This window comes from Harpia harpyja, chromosome 14 (genome assembly GCF_026419915.1).
Source record: "Harpia harpyja isolate bHarHar1 chromosome 14, bHarHar1 primary haplotype, whole genome shotgun sequence".
NCBI classification, from domain to species: Eukaryota; Metazoa; Chordata; class Aves; order Accipitriformes; family Accipitridae; genus Harpia; species Harpia harpyja.
This window is the reverse complement of record NC_068953.1, coordinates 7,103,373-7,116,892: the sequence shown is the minus strand read 5'-3', so window position 1 is coordinate 7,116,892 and position 13,520 is coordinate 7,103,373. Positions and strand designations below refer to the sequence as shown.

At 45.3% G+C, this 13,520-nt stretch overlaps 1 long non-coding RNA gene across 1 annotated transcript; it reads left to right on the top strand.

Annotated features, from left to right (window-relative positions):
• The first annotated feature begins 1,372 nt into the window (after window positions 1-1,372).
• Window positions 1,373-4,049, top strand: LOC128150934 (uncharacterized). The gene is made up of 2 exons (XR_008238241.1): window positions 1,373-2,982; window positions 3,750-4,049. It is a non-coding gene; the product is annotated as an uncharacterized LOC128150934 (long non-coding RNA).
• Window positions 4,050-13,520: the final 9,471 nt, after the last annotated feature.

Genomic DNA, 13,520 nt, shown 5'->3' with positions numbered 1-13,520 from the left:
TTTACAAACCTTTTGCCCACTAGATGGCTGTAATTGTTATGGCCATGCTTAATTTTTGGTATCAAATTCCCACCTTTAACAAAGTCTATTCTTCCTTTTTGTTATTCCGTAGTATATGCTTTCAATCCCCAGCATGGCGTTTGAAGCGATGGGCTCCTCGCTTTGCAAATTTCAGCTGTTTGTAGAAAATTTAGGTGTTCAAAATGGCTACTGCAATGGGTTTGTATCATGTCTGAGGCACAGAAACCCACCACCATTTTGAAGGATAAAGTGGGAATTCATTTTTCATTACTGAAAGAAATACTTTGTTTTCTGCTCGTACAAGGAGTGATCAAAGACTAAGAGCCCTTCGGACAGGCTTTTCTGATAGCATGCCATTTAATGCAAGCAGCTTGTGATTACTGTTATATCACAAAAATCTTGCAAATCTGATGGACGAGAGCCCAGAAGGCAGGATTGAGCATCTCCCGTGTCCTAGATTCAGTAGAGGAGCTGATGTGAAAAAGAAGCAGGATCTGCTGGAAGGAAAGCTCAAACGATATACCACAGAGAATACAATTTCCCTGCTGTTTGCATAGGCTCTACTCCAGGAGGAGTGGGTCTGCGTAGTGGATTTGCACAGCGTTTGCTGGCTGCAGTTCCCCGTGGCTGTAGTTTTCCAGAAGCTCCACCTAAAGGGAACGACCACATAGGCTCAGGTGCAGAGAAAGACTTTCCTGATTCAGCTAGCGAGCGGGATAGTAATGCTTCATCTAAACAGAGCCGCCTGAATATAAACATCTATAATGTGTTTGACAGCTCTTGACTACAAGATACATGGAAAGGGAACTGGCTGTCTTCTCACTTTTTAAGTCAAACACAAGTTTTAAGCAGTATGCAGAAACATTCGTAGCATCTCTCCACTAAACATGAGCATGTATGGATTCACTGAGGCATTGCCAAAGCCCCTCAGTGTGGTGCGTGGTTCTGCTAGTGGCTTTGCAGCCCCTGACCCCATCAGCTTGCAGATAAATCTGCCCTTAATGGGAATTACGTGTTATTCGATGAGGAGTTGGCGTCCCGGTTCCGTACTGCACCAAAGGGGGTGATCAGGATCCGTCAGGTTTCGTAAGACTTAAGTGCAACTTCTCAATTAAGTGTCTGTGAGGAGGGTTTGCTCAGCCAGGGCCTCGTAAGCAGCTTGAACGGAGCAGTGCCTTTCCCTTGGTTAAAAGCACCGCACCAATAAAGAATGCACACCCAGCACTGCAGTTCTGCAGATATTCTGGAAGAGAAAGGACCTCTGGCATAGGAGGTGCTGTAATAAGATTTGGTTTAGAAGAAATTCAGGACTGCTGTAGTGCACCAGTTTAATATCAGGCAAGTAGATAATTTCATTTATTGCTCGCTCTTGCAGAAATACTACGTCAAAGTGCTCGGAGGGTACAACTGCAGTCAAACCAGCGTGTCCCCCTGCTTTAACTGTAACTCTTCCTACTTCAGTATAATTAAGCATGTACTTTCTGCATGTGTATAAATAGGTCCATGCCAGAACGAGAGTCTTGTGCACCGTGGGTGGGTAAGCCAGATGCTGGGCGCACCGGAGTCCCTGCTTCTCCGGATAGCAGCACCAGGCGTTGTCCTCAGCCCCACCTCTGACCCAGCTGCCTTATCGTGGTGGGTGTGTGGGTCAGGTTTGTCATCTGCCCTTCCTGGTGCATGCAAATCCAGCCTACCTGGGTATTGAAATCAAGTTCATTGCCGTGCTAGCTGAACACCTTATAAGGTGACGTTAATCAAAAAAGAATAATGAGCTCTCAGATTCACCAAAGTTGGAAGTAAGGACAAAGTGCTCAAGTAAAATGGCTCTCGTTCTAAACCGGTCCTTATTTCTAAGGCTTCTGCATCTACAAAACAGGATAAAGTGGTTTTTATTCTGTAGCAAAACACTTTGAGACTAATGGATGAAAAGAGCTAGGTACTGCTCAGGAAGATGGAGATCTTTTTTACCCTCTTTTCCTATTCCCTTGAAAGTAATTCCTGCCATCCTTTGAAACAGTCTGACTAAGTCCCTAAAACTCAAGACACTTCTTCGAGATCCTCTGACTTGCTGACTTTTCTGTCTTTCTGCGTCTACGGCGAATCTTGCTGAACGGGTTTAACCAAAATAATCTCCGTGCAAACATTCTGCAAACAGATCAATTCCATATCCTGTATCAAACATCCTACTTGGAGCCCACTGAATAAATGGATGTCTTTGCTATAAAATTATAAACCAGAACTACATGTAGCATCATAACCATATAGATTTGAAATACTTCAACTTTCAGCATAAGAGTTTTCAGTATTGTAATAACAGCAGTATAAATAGCCACATTTTCTGAGCGTTGCAAAGGACAAGTGATTAAGGTCAGCAACCACACACGAGTAGTTTGCCTTTGGTGCCTAATTGAAGACTACCTGGAGCAGACTGCGAAAGGTGCAGAGTACCTGAGGCTCCCGTTAAACTGTGATGGACTTGTGGATGCTTTGTATTTTCTGGTAATCACTCTGGAGAGATTTTAAGCTGTGCAAACTGCAAGATAATTTGGAATAAGAGAAGCTCGCCTGCAGAGAGGATAAGGCCGGTTCAAGACCACGGCGCCCGCTCCTGCAGGTAGCAAAGCTCCCTCCGAGCTCCGCGCTGTCCCGGTGGAGCGCACCCTTCCACCAGCTCGCCTTCCCAAAGCAAACCACATACCACAGGGATTTGCTGGGTAAACGACGAGTCACCCCTGCAATATCAGCGCTGGCGAGAAAGAGAGGAAGAGCTGTAATAAGTGCTCCTCACCTTGTGTAACTCGCCACGGGAAGATGCTTGGGTATTTGGGAGGGTGACACACCTGAGACCCTTGCTGAGATGTATTAGACTGTACCAGAGAGTTGTCTGAATTGTGATAGAGATATCCAGCTCGGAGTCAAAGGGCTGGAGGAAGCCGTGAAGGCTGAGAGCAACCAGGTTGGGTCAGATGGCTGCTTGCTTTTTCAGGCTGAGGCACGTTAGCTCCCGGGTCCGGAGCCAAAGCCCCGCCGGCCGGTGGAAAGGCTCCAGCCGGCGTCCTCAGGCGTCGGACGGGGCCTCCGAGTGGGTCACACGCTTTCTGAGAAGGGACGTCTGTCACCTTCATTAATCTTATCTGGGCATTGCTCCGAAACAAAGCGTTTTGTGAGCCTGAACAAAAACCCGGGGAACGCTCGGCGGCGAATTCTTTTGCACGCTCCCTTTTTGTTTTGTATGATTTCCAACATTTCTGGCAAAAACATTTCCTCTGACTGTTTTCCTTCTAGAAACAGCCTCTTCCAGACAAGGCTGCTCTGCCACTATTTAGCTGGGTAGACACGAGGCTATTTAAAACACAGAGCTGGAACATTAGCAAAAACACTTGTCTCATTCCGAGATGAGCAGGGAAGGGGAGGGTGCGCATTGCCGGGGTGCAACCTTGCTCGTCCCCGGGAGGTTTATGCCTGCGTCATGCCGATTTGTGCTGAATTTAAGGCTTCTGGGGATGGAGTCTGTGACAAAATCTGACAAGATTTTTTTAGAAGCCGCTAGCTCACAGCCTTGAGTATTTATGATTTTTGGCTGCTGGCTCTCACGCACTCTGCGGTCAGCAGTTTAATTATTTACCAGGCTATATACAGCACCGTTCAAGCAGCAGCCATCAAATCCAACATTTTGATAATGCAAAGGTAATTGGGTTATTTTTTTTTTTTTTTTCTTCTCCCACCAGCTCAAACCCCCTATTCTACTGGGAGATGCCGAGTCATAGCTCTGCTGGATTGGCTTCCCGCCACCTCGCTGCTCCTTTAAAACCCCATACCTCCCATTGAAGGAACTCGGTGTCCTGTTCGCCAGGAGGACGTCAATGTTTCTATGGAAACTCTTCCCAAAGATTCTAGCTCCGCGCTGCCGCCGCTGCGTATTGTATGACCGGCTTTGTACACTGCAATTCATTATCGAGGCTGTGACGAAAAGGGAGCAGCTTTCTGCCCGAAGGGAAAAAGCATTAAAAAAAAACAAACCACCAAAACCCAACTAAAAAAGCCCACCTTAATATTAATAAAATAAGCCACTAAAACCAAAGGTGCTAAAGCTGTTTGGTATTTGAGTTATGAATGGAATCTGCTTGCCTGTGCTGCTTGCGATGAAAAATACCCTTTCCTGAATAATTAGCTCAGCTGAAGAAGCTTATAAATTCTACGTAAGGTCCTTTTTCTTCCAAGTAGCTAGGGGAAAATTTTCCACCCCTCACCATTACAATCATGATGATGGATGAGTGTCACATAGGTAACAAATGGGCCCGAACAGGAATCCTGTGCCTGAACTGCTTTGAGCACAGGGGAGGCTCAAACCCAGGCTCAGATTTCGCATTTGAATTAACATCTGTGAAGGGGACGCAGAATTAATAGGCTGAAGGAAGATTCACATTAATTTCCCATTTTCCTCAATAACAGGAAATTACTGGGACCAGCAGAGAACGTGTTGATGGCGTTTACGTACGCATCCCTTACTAATTATGTCCAAAGGTGGCCGGATCGCTAACCCTTCTGCAAACAAGCACCAGGTATTACGTACTAGGAAGGCAAAAGGTCTGGATTTTGTTCCCACTTCTATCATAGATTTGCTGTTATTTTATATGCAGAGGTAACTGTTAACTTTGAAAGTCTGAATTTTCTAGGTGCTGGTCTGAAGGACCCTGGGACCTGGATTTCAGCAGGGCTGGGAAAACCTAACTCCCGCTGGAAGCAGCAACAGGCTCTCGGCATCTCAGGAAATCAGATTGCAGGTGTCCCAGAGCAGATATCCCCAAACCAAGGTACTCAACTAGTGACACTTGCAGAAGGGCAACCCCTTAACCCAGCAGAAGTTTGAGATCTCTTGAAAAACATTACATTCAACTACTATGCTGGGAAACGGCACCGAGTAAAAACCTGAGTAAAGACGAGGATGAGAGGAGACAAGTATTTTATTTTTAAACCTTATGAATTTCTGAGTAGCTCTGCTTTGTCACTTTCCTAGGTAGGAAGGCAGGGTTGGGAAAATAGGAATTTCAAACTCTGCTAGCTCCCTGATACTGTGCTAAAGACTTGTATTACCTTTAATTGATGTTTCTGAGTGCATCCTCATTGATTTACTCCAGCCGCGCTCTTTATGCGGAGAACTTTCTATTCTCGGAGTGTAATCTAGACCCATGCAAACAATATGGATGTTTCCTGATAACATAATTTAGAAAGAGGAGATGTAATTACTGCCTATGCCGAATACACAGCATCTCTGTGCTTGCCAGTGCACTGTGAACCCGTGACCCCTTTCGGAATCCGTATAGGGAGAAACTCCCAAATCCTTCAATGTGGTTCTCATTTTGCTGAAAGCCTTTTCCATCTTATTAAATATGCTGGTCCTCGTGCCTTTGATTTTAACTTCCTAACGATAGCTCATGCTGAAATTATTTAGAAGGCTCTCAAAGGCTCTTACAGTGAAATTCAGGGATCATTCCTGCGGAAACGTGTCTATTCGTGGAAGAGGGGACAGCAGCAACGGGGGCATCTGCTGCGGAGGAATGGGGAGGGGACCAGGCGAGTTCTCCCTGGGGTAGCTTGTTCTTTTAAGAAGTGCAACGAAGCAGGTTCTTGCTTTTAAGGACTTCTCTTAAATACTTGAAGAGGAGGCTGGAACTCATCTGACCTGCTCCAAAAAAAATCTGCTTGCCTATACGGAGTCCAATTGCTGTGATTTAAGATGAGTAGTTAGAGTGCTTTGGTCTTATAAATCATCCCATAAGCACTACATTTCATTGTCTTCTCGCTGATGGAAGGATATACAGGGTGAGACATTACAATCTGAATTTTCATCTCCAGGGTCAAATCTGTCTCAGCTCAGTAGTGGCTGGAAAGCATTGCCCTGTAGTGGGGTTTTATGTGAAATAAGCACGTGTCCCTCCACTGCATGGTCAATTGAGATCCATATCACAGAAAAATCACCACTGTAATTGCTCCCTGTATCAGCTGCCTCAGGGAAAAAAAAAAAATTAAAAAAAAAAAAAATCAATGACTGCATTGGCTCTGGAGACTCAATAACTCTCCTCTCATTTAGAGAGTGGTCCCTCCTGAACACTTTTCCACATTGCAAAGCCACCACATAATGGAACAATTCAGCTCAACTGACAGCCTCGGCTAAAATAGCCCCGGAGCTGCATGGGGAGATAGGAGAGGTGTTGTAGGTTACCACCGAGGTGCTTGGCAGGACTGTCGGCAGGAACCATGCCCACACTAAAAAGAGTTTTTCAAATAACTTCAGCGAGACCAGAATTAGCTCGTAAGCCTGATGCAACGATCCAGTGCGAAGCGCTTTTTTATTTTGAGTTCCTGCTCATCAGGTATTGGCTTCTCCCCATATTGTGCAGCAGCGGTGGCAGCTTTCCTGGTGGCACCGACGGTTAATGAACGGGTACAGGTCGGGTCTGGGACCTCCTGTTAGAGCAGAAGCCCCAACTCTGCAGTCTGTTTCCTTGCTGGGACCTGATGGACCCTAAATTTAATTTGCCCTATGACCCCGGGTAAAGCCCAGCTACAGCTAAAAAGCATTTACTCTTTAAAACTCTTTAAACATGGCCCTAAATAGGTCTTAAGAACCAAAGGTGCATATTGCAATTAGACATCAGTATCTGGATTGGACATGGAAGGAGCAAAAGAGTTCAGCAACCATTGGGATTGAGCGAGAGCAAGGAGACCAACTTCAGGGAAAACAACAGCAACCAAATACGTTGTGAGCCAGCAGAAAATACAAGAAGAGAGGAACCAGTCGACATAAATGAGGGTAAATACTACTGGCAGCGTTAGTCTTTTAGTCTTCATGCTGCTACATATCCTCTCAAATCCCGAGTCTGGTGGGACCAGACAACCCGGAGGGTTTGGTTTAAAACAAGTTCAGGTTAATTCTGCAGAATTAGCATGGGTGAGACTAAACCGTATAGCTCATGACATAACAATGATACCCTGTTCAAGCTAAGAAACCAAACCAAAGTTTATTTTCTAATAAGGCAGAAGAGCAGATAAATCAATGACAGAGAGGAACTAGAGGTGAAAGTTGAGAAATATATATAAAAATACATTAATTTTTAAATGTTTTAATTAAAAGTCACAGGAAAACCATTCACTGTGTACAATTCCTGGGGTTTCTTTAAACAGGGAAAGAAGATTAAAATACTAATCTCCACTGATTTCCCTGCGTAGCAGCAAAAATGAGTGTGGCTAGAAAGACTGACCTATGAGAAAAGATTAAGAGCAGCTAAATTTGTATAGCTTGGCTAAGCAACAACAGCAAACGAGGGACGCGCTGGCAGGGTGCAAAAACAGAGAAAATGGAGTATTATTTGGAAAGACAACAGAGTTAGGGGATGAAAATTAAAGAAAGGTCAGGCAGGACACTAGAAAAATGTCCTTTAAGACTCTAGCATGCATTTTAAATAATGAAAGCAATGGTACTCTGAAAATATTAGCACAGGGCTGAACTAAACGCTGGTGTCAGGATTGTTGGATGAGACCGGTGACTTTAAGCACTTCTATTCTTGAGTTTCCAAGGCAAATCACCTTTAGAAAAGTGACAGCTCAGCTTGTACTATAAATCATTTCTTCTCAAGCTAGGCATCCAGCAGCCACTGAGCATTTCTTAAAATCTTGAGCAAAAAAATAAACCACAAGGAACAATCCTGCGCTCTGAGGGAATGGACAAGCTAATCTAATACATCTTTGTCATCTCTGGTTTCCATGACAGTTGCATAATCAGACATTTATGTAAGTAGAGGTTTCCTCCTTAAATAGCAGCCTATGATCTCATGTGCACCTACGGTATAACCCATTTGAATGGAAATGGCGTGCCAGTCGTGTAAAACTAAATTTTTAATGCTTCTGTCTTATTTTTATTTATTTATTGTGGCAAATCAGCCTGGAGAGTACCGCTCACACATGACTAACTCTTCTTGTGGTCTTCTTGTGGTCCAAAAATAACCACGGTCCCCAGGTCCGATGAACGGCCGGGCTCCACGCTTGTTCAACGATTCGGTATGAAAAGCAACTGCATATTCCCAAATCCTGAGCCCAGTGCAGCGCCTGAACCAGCAGCCTTCAAGCAGCTCTAATCTGCAACGGTTACCAGTTGCCCTCAGGTACTGTTCCAGGTTTGCCAGGAGGTGGGAATTTCCTCACCGTATGCCTCCCACAAGGGGCTGGAGCGAGGGCTGTCGTGGGAGAGCTCCCAGGGTTTGTCTCAGCCAATTTGGGATTTCTCAGGGTGGGAGAAAAATGCCCAGGACAGCTCTGCTCCCACTGCAGAGACTTCCTCAAGGCTCCTCTGAGCTTGTGCCTATGCAGAGCATCATAAAGCAATGCCAAAAATACAGATGTCTTCCCATATGCGATATTAATTGAAATGAAGAAAAGCAGAACTGGTCTGTGAAATCACAGTCCTACTCCCACCTAAGTTCACGTAATAAGAGTGAAGTGCAAGCAAAAGTAACCGCAGTTAAACCTGCTTGCAAAAGAAAAACAACAACAAAAAAAACCCAAAAAACCCCCAAACATTTGAAAAAAAAAAAATCAGCTACCTGGAAGAAGTGGCTTTTATCTAAAGGCTGCAGACATCAGCAGTCTAGGGAGTTGATCCCAGTAGACAAATAGTTCTTAAAATGGATATTCTGGGGTATCAGCAACTCTTCAAAACCTGTTCAGAAGCCGTGTCCTGTTAGTTGATCCTGAAATGTAAGTGGTCCTATTTAGACAGTCCTCTTAGTACTTTTTTTTGCATCACTCTGCATCAGCCACTGTATGCAAAAATATCCCCTGAGAAGAGGAAAACAGGCAAGAAGAGAAATTTAATCCTTTCTGCCAGCCTTTGCAGCCTCGGATTTGTGGGGCTCTTGCCAGCCTCTAAGTGTTGCAGTGCCTTCTCTCAAAGATCCTACTATTAGAATAGCACAAAGTATATTATGGACTATTGTTCCCAATGTCAAACAATCAGCAAAAACATCTCCGCTTGCTCCTCAGCCTAATCTTCCTTCTCCCACTGAAGCTGATTTAGTAACAAAGATAGAGAAAATAGGGTGGATCGGGGTTTGCAAGTGATTGTCAATTGGATTTTGCAAACCCAGCAGTATCTCGGAGCAGGCTTCAATTTTCCCTGAACCCCCTGCAGCTCCTATTAGCCTCGATAACTGGTTCTAATTTTGGCCAGGACATTTGCCCAGATTTTTGAAGGGGGGGGGTGTGTTCGTTTGCTTGTGCAAAGCAGCTCCTACCTCCATGCAGCAAACATAGGCTGTGTAATGGCTTAATTACACCGAGCATTACTGCTCCGTATAGCTGGGCTCTGACGCACGTTACGTAACTGGATTGTTAATGCTTTTTATATGTTGGCGGAACTGAAATTAAAAGAGGAAATTATTCTCCTGATGCTCAACTCTAATCCCCATCTGTCTGTGTTTTTACTTTTCTGCACTTGCAAAGCTCCCTGATCAAAAGGTCTTGAATAGATTCCAGATTTCCAATTTAGTTTGCTTATGCAACCCAAAATATTATGGCAGTCTTTCCTGGGGGCGATTAAGCATATATTTTCAGTTCCTCCAATTCTCTCTGTTCCAAGAGTGCTAAAAATGGCATAAAGCTTTAGCTCGTTCCATACCGTTAGCACCACAAACAACTTTTTTAATTTTTTTTTTTAAAGACTTTTTAAAAAGATAGAAATAACCAAGAGCTTTGCAGAGAAGGAATATATTCTGAAAAAAAATGCGTTTTGTTAAATGTCCCCCATGCCTTGGCAAAAAAAAGCAGGGAGTCTATACTGCGAGAGCTGCGCAGCCAAGGCAAACAACGGGGGACTAGACAGGCGAGGAGGGAGCTACGTCTTCAACAGCCAGGACAGATTCCTGAATCCAAACAACCTGAGAGCTCTTTGGATCTAGACTTTTGCTTTGTTCCATCCTAAGGCTGAGCTTCGGCTGGACAGCTGGGAATAGATCTGATCTTTCTTGTGGTACTTGGATCACCCCCATCTGAAAATCGGCACTGATCTTTTTATCCATCTACTCTTCTTTCCCAGTCCCCAGCCCTTCGCCTGGCGCTAGAACTATGCGATCAGCAGCCGCTTTTCTTTCGGGGCACGAGGAGACTCCTTATGCTGGAAAATATACCTTTTTACCCAAAGTGCCAATGAATAAACCCAAAGCACCGCTGCCACAGTTGTGTTTCATCATCCCTTCAGTTCCAAGCGCAGGACGGGAGCCGGCGCCCACGGTGCTCATCCGTAACGGCGTGCGACGGCGCTGCGGCACGGGGGCAGATGGCAGGGAGGATGCTTGGTGCCGTTCGTGTTGGGTGCGCTGTTCTTCGAGACATTTTTTTTTATATTAAATACAGAAGGAAAGTCTTTATTTACCCACAGCTGATGAGTGCCTGCTCGCATGGGTGGCGGTGCCTGATGCACCAGATAACAAAGCACGGGCCACCGGTACTGTGTTTGTGGCAGCTATTAAATGACCGCATCGTGGCGCAACTCTGGATCAAAAATTTGAATGGCACTTTTTCCAAATTTGGATTACAGAAGCTGTGATTTAAGGCTGTTGCTGAATCCCAGAAGATACCGGTTTCTGGCTCAGCCAGGGCTTTGAGCCTCTCTGCTTTCCAGGATAATTTGATTTGAGAATCCAAGTGCTGCCAATCTCACAGGTTTCAGGGAAACTCAGCACAGGAGATGCCCAGGAACAGGGTGATCTCAGGGGAAGCCCCGCTGATCCCTACCTGCCTGGTTTTGCTGGACTCAGCTTCAGACCATCTCTGCTGACTGTTTTGACAAACCGCCAAACTCTACACAGAGCGTACCCAGTCTGAGCTTTCCCTCCAGTGAGGTCTAGTCTTAAACATACCAACACGCTGGAAGCCTTAAACCAGAAAGCGTGTTGTAGAAATTACCACCGCAACAGAGACATCCAGCAAAGGGAATAGGGCTCAGATGTACTCGGCAAAGCGGCTCCAGTCGAATCACACGAGCCATTTATTATCTGTATTTCAGCAACACCCACAGGCTTTAGGCAGGGACCTGCACTCTGCATGTGCAACGACATCCAAATATAGAGCAAGACGACAGTCAGTGCAACCACAAAGCTTCACTCACTCGAAAAGCATCCCTCCCTTCCCTGGCCTGGCAATAGTCCCTCCAGCCCCAAACTGGGGAGGATGGTGTAGGACAGCCTGTACCACTGGGGAGGAGCTGCTCCTGCTTTTACCAGAAATAGGACATTTTAAGGATTTTTTTAAAATGTTTTTAGCAGTGTGACAGATCCACCAGTTCTAGAAAGGCAGGATGGTAATCATCTGCCAGAGCTGCTCAGGTTCCAGGTTTGGGGAGTATTTAAGCATATACTAAAAAATCCCTTGTCTCTGGTTAAAGCAAAGCACGTGTTTAAATGCTTTGCTGAGCAGAGGTGGACTTAAGGACATACCTAGCTTTAGGCATGCGCTTAACTACTTTGTAAAATTAAACTGAAGATAGCCAAGTGCTTTTGCTGAATCAGGCCCAAGTGCTTCTCAAACCCCCATCCTCTTACGCAAGTCGTCTTTCATCAACATTCAATTTGAAAACACGCTCAGAAAATACCATTAAAAAATAAGTTAAAGAGCCAGGAGCCTTTGGAGATGGAAATAAATAACTGAAAAAATATCTGAGGAAATCATTAAACTGCACAAACCAGCAGTGGGCTTTCAAAAAAGAAACTTCGACCTGTGCTAGTTCAGCATTTAAACATAGATGAAAGATGCTTCAGCTCCAGGGACCCGATTCGCGATGGATTTCTCCCCCCCAACTCAAGCCACAAATTCTGCTACCAGGTCAGGCAGGTTCAGCCTCACACATTTGCCCTTCAGTCCGGCCCAAAAGCAGGTTATTTTGCAAACCGGGGCGGGAGGAATGGATGCGTCGGTAACGGATGCGCCCTGGGGCAGGCTGCCTGTGCGCTTCTGGGTGCGTGGGGGTTCCGGCCGGGAAAGGTCCCTGATCAAATGTTGCTGCTCTCAGCGGTGAGCACCCCGCGTATAAATAACCCCAGATCTCCTTACTTTGTGACCTTCATTTCTCAGCCCTGCCAAAGCAGCTCTGTGCAAATCCAAACTTATCGTATTCACACCTCCGTCCCAGACAAGCATCCCCGTGGGTTTTGGGCTCCCGTCCCAGTATGGGGTGATGGTGATGCCCCCCCAGAGGGAACCAGCCCCCCCCTCAAAGATGAGCACAGCTCAATAGGCTTCAGCTTCGGTGCCGTTGGGGCGGTTTGCCGGGAGATGGGGCGTACAGCAGGGTTTTACCCAGCGTGGGAAAGGTTTGGTCAATGGGGTTAACATGCTCTCAGAGGTCTTAATACAAAATAGTAAAGTTTAGATAGAGTTTACATGAAACGGAGCTGTGCTTTGCAAACCTTCACTTTTTTTTTTTTTTTTAATCAGTCTTTTGAAGGCTAAACTCACTGCAGATAAAATTATTGACGTGCACATAACACACAGATCGTGCCCTCTCTCCCCCTCCCCAGACTTTCATCAAGAGGAGATTTCCTGGTTAGACTCAGACTTTCAAATCTTAGGCCAGGCTGGCAGCGTTTCAAGTCAACTTGGGCCGATTTGGAACTTGGATGCAAAAACTCAGTTACCCAAACCAGAAGGAAACGTGGCCGTTCCCGCATTGGTCTGAACCTAAACCACGCCGCTGACCCGGCCGCTCAGCTTCGGAGCGAGCTCGCCGTCAGCGCGCAGGGTGCACGTATCCGAGGCACCCGGGGGAAAAGGGGACCCCGAAAAACAAACCCCGGGCCAAATATCTGCCTGAGCACGCATGCGGCCTTATTATCATTTATGGTCCGTGCAGCATTCCTTAACAGCTCAAGAAGAAAATGTTATTTCTTTAGGAGACTTGCATTTCCTATTAACTGTAATTGCCCAAATAAATCTCAAGTGCTAGCACAGCTGATGTGGGGTTTTCTTCCTCGCCATAAAGTGTCTACCACCAGGCATTTTGCTCAAAATTTGATTTTGAAATTTTATCAGGACAACAATGAAAATGAATTACATATAATTCCTTCCTGAGCAATTTGTTGTAAATATTTAAAGGCTTTAAAAAAAAAAAAAAAAAAAAATCTGAGTTACTACGTGTATTGCTGAACCTCATGGTGCACTGCTGTCGTGGCATAAATCCACAATTTTTTCTTTTCTTTTTTTTTTTTTTTTTTCCACAGATGCTTGGGGAAATGCAAACTTTAAGATCTGCTCAATGCCAGCATTTCCCAGCACTGGCTTTAAAATTCCCAGCAGCACAAGCTTTTCCAGAAGGCAAGTAAAAAGGAGTCCTGTGCTGCCACTTAAATACTGCCAGGATGCATAGTTATTACTTACTAGCAGTACTGGTCAGCTGTACGAGTAGCAGAGCAGAATGCTCAAGTGCATTTTCACATTTGCCACTGCAGGAA